Source organism: Apteryx rowi, unplaced genomic scaffold (assembly GCF_003343035.1).
Source record: "Apteryx rowi isolate R43461 unplaced genomic scaffold, aptRow1 scaffold_239, whole genome shotgun sequence".
Classification (NCBI taxonomy): Eukaryota; Metazoa; Chordata; class Aves; order Apterygiformes; family Apterygidae; genus Apteryx; species Apteryx rowi.
Genome location: NW_020448741.1, coordinates 1,244,653 through 1,248,470, shown reverse-complemented (window position 1 = coordinate 1,248,470; position 3,818 = coordinate 1,244,653).

The following is a 3,818-nucleotide window of genomic DNA, read 5'->3' as shown; positions in this document are numbered from 1 at the left end:
AAAAAAGTGCTATCAAGAAGTATTAAATATATTTTGAAAAACTGTTTAAATTTCAAAGATTTCAAAGAATTATGTATTAACAGACCTGACTCTATCACTGTATGTATACGTATTGCTATTGTGATACAGTAGAGCTGTAAAGTGGTTGTATCGTAATCAGTTTACATGTTGCTCAGAAGAGTCATATACACGTTCAATGACTTTTCCTTCAAGGAGTTTCCTATGTGGCACTGAAAAACTGGACCCAGGAACCCTGATGTCCAGAACACTTCTCTTTTCATTTTACAGTAATTCCTTCTGACCTGTCCAGAATTAATTACCATCTGTCTCATGATATCTTACTAGCTGAAGGTAAACTAACAGTAATAATATGGAGGCTATAATAATGCCTACAAGCAGATTTCACTGGGATAATGCCAAACTGACAGGATCCCTTCTGCTTTTTGGGGACATACGGCATCAAACTCAGGTGCTCTCCTAATGACCTGACATACCTATTTAAAGAGATGTTTATGATTATAATACATTACTCTTTTAATTACAGCAGCAAGGAATGGTTCTCTGTATACCCTTGTGCTAGCTGTTTTTCTTGCTGCAGTCTTCTCACCTACTCCTTCAGCATGTTAGTTATATCACATCAGATTCCCTTAGATTAATCCAAGTCCAAATATGGTGTTTAGGAGAATCTAATTTTTCATTTCTTGTATCGAGGCCCATGAAAATGGAGATGGTTCTCCTCCTTCCCTAATAAATATTGAATCTAAGAAGCTATATTTTCAAGGACACATTTTGGATGCTATTAAACATATGTACTGTTTAGGGGAATACGCATTTGAAATGGAGAACAAAGCAGTTTGCTTTGACTTCCCAGTCCGCCTGTGAGAGAGTAATCTTTAAAATGAAGCATGCTAAACATGGATGATGTTTAGCATTCACAGGTCACCTGTGAGGGAAGAAAAACTAAAATCTAGAACTGTAGATAATTTTAATATCTGAGTGAAGCATATAGACAACTCCTATAATCCATAGGAGGATCTTGCACTTTTGGAGTGTAATTCATATGAGTGACATTCCCTAAACTGTCTATTTCCCTCCATATTTTCCATGGCTATAAAAGGAGGCTAGGGTGACTGGATATTTACAATATAGATGTCTACATCTGAGCTACAGTTGTATGTATACATGCAGTTATATATTCCCTTTTGTGGAAATTGAATGGTTTGAATTTAGCAAAAATCCATCTTTCTCCTGACGACTCATTTGAGATGAGCTTATAAAGAAGAACTAGTTACATGTCAGTAAGCATACGCGAAGTTGAAGAAGGCCTTTTTTCAAGGAACATTGCACTCCGAAACTAGTTCAAACTTCCTGACTCTGGTGCCATTTTAGCTTAAGCTTCAGCATATTCTAGAGTTTGTTATATGCTTTAACACATGGTAAGAGATTCAAGAGAGCAAATTAGCAGCTAAAAACATATATAGCACAGAAACATTCTGATCACTCTCCTCCACTTCCTACATTGCCACTTCTGCCAAATGGCAGTGCTGGAACACTAAATGGCTAACCCATTTTTTTATTCTCTGAAAAGTCTTCCCAAATGACCATGTTACTTGAGCTTCTAAGCCATTTATGCCACTGGAGTCATAATTTGCCCAGAAACACTATGTATTGGACTATTTATTGAGGATAGACCCAATGCTGACTTTAAGTGCAGAGTTGCTTTCACACTGCAAACCTTGAAGCTCAGATCTGGTACAGCTGGACCATAACCAAAGGCCTTAGAGCCAGTGGGACACCCCACACTTGAGATTTCCAATGTCTTAATGAATTGCCAGGCACACTTGTTCAGGCCATCCACAGTACTCCTATGAGATAAATGTTTTATTGCAATATGGGAAAGAYACAGAGCATTCTCTACTTAGGGCTGCTCTGGTGATTGCTCTTTCAATGTACTATAAACTTTGCCACTAAGTCTGAGTGAATGAAATTGAGTCAAATTTGGAGTAGCTGTGGTGTTGAGAAAGAAAATGAATTTTCTCGTCTGTGTCCTGTTAACATGGTAGCCTGATGTAGACACTGCTGTCTGGAAATAGCTTGTTTCAGAAAGAAAGAATCTCAGAGTCAGGAAGTAACCCAAATATACTTCCTTCCTGAGGACAAACAGTTACAGAACAAGGCTTTCTTCAAAATGTCCCAAGGACATATACCCATGTGATAGCACAGAAAAGGTGCACAGAGAACGTGACAACAACAGCAAAACAGGATTTTTAACTAATCAAGAGAAGAAATATTGCAAATAGCTGAAAAATATATCATACTATCATGCAACGTTTTCCATTATATATCATTAAAAAAAAAACAAAGTACAATTTAGACAGTTTGTCATCTTCATCAGGATTACACAAATATTCTTATGATACCTTTGTAGCTCCCAGAAGGCTGGGAAACTTTACATGATATATCAATTCACTGAGTGAAAATGGCTTCAAATGAAAAGTCTGCATGTGTAACCACACTTACATTCAGATCCAACTGTCTTTAGTTTGGTTTCCATCTGCCTCTAACAGTGTCACTTCTAAGATACATTCAGACCTTTAGCCTTCATATATACAAAATGTGTAACTTTTGTCAAGATCACTCACAAAATAGTCTGTTTCAGATTTCTAGTGTCTAAGAGGCCCATCTCACTGGAGATGGTACTGTTCAATTTATAAGTCTCCTAGGCAAACTCCCTTGAAGTGGGTATTGGTATCCACATTCATACATATATATGTGCCTGTGCAGTTGAGATTATATACCTCCATACTCATTTGTCCTGTTAGCTGTGACTGTGAGTTGTTCAGTTTTCAAAGCACTGAATCTAATAATGGAAAATATCTGTTATAAGTCACCTGTTCCCTATCCACATTTTAAAATGATACTAAATGCATTTTTCTTTCAGCAGACATTACTACTCTTCTCTATTGATGTGATGTACATGAATTACCCTAACAGAAGAAACTCTTGCATTAGAAGCCATCATTTGCTTTCAGGGAAGGACCTCTGACATATCTCTTTAGGAAGAGGAGGGAGGGAGGAAGGCATCAAAACTGTAAAACTATTATTAGGCCTCAGAGGGTCAATAGAATTTCATTTTGTGTGCTTGTGTTTAGCTTGTCTGCCTGACATTTTAATTGAGAGAAAGTCTAACACCCCTCTAACCCTCTTCTATTTTGACTCTGTAATAACTTTTCTTAGATGTCAATTAAAAAAAAAATTTTCATGAGAGAGAGAGATGTAAGTGATGAAACAAGTGTGTGTGTAATGTTCCTATAATTGCATAATCAGAGAGACAAATTAGCCAAAACAGGAGTCAAAGTGAGAAAGGACAGTTGTACAATACAGAAATATAAATGCGGTGCTATTTCATCAGAGTTTATTAGCTGCAAGGAAATGGAGCGTGAGAGAAAGGCATGGCTTTGTTGAGAAGAGGAAGTCAGTCATTTATTATTCCATGTCTTATAGTCTCAAAATGTTTGCAATCTCAAATTCACCTTTCCCACCCAATTCAACCTTGTTAAAAATAATGTTACCTCACTGCTTTTTTTGTGTCTGAATGTTTTCCAGGCCTCTTTCTCCCCTCCACTATCTCTCAGAGGAGGAAGTAACTGTTTCAGTTACTTGCAGATACCAAGACTATATCCCTGATAACAAGATTCCTCCCTCTGTGTCCTCTTCCCTTTAATCAGATGAGGCTTTGAGACTCCCTCAWACCCCCATAGCAACAGGATGTTAAGTTTTTGTGATGTCTGTATGCGATGCTTCAATATGCTGCTGGA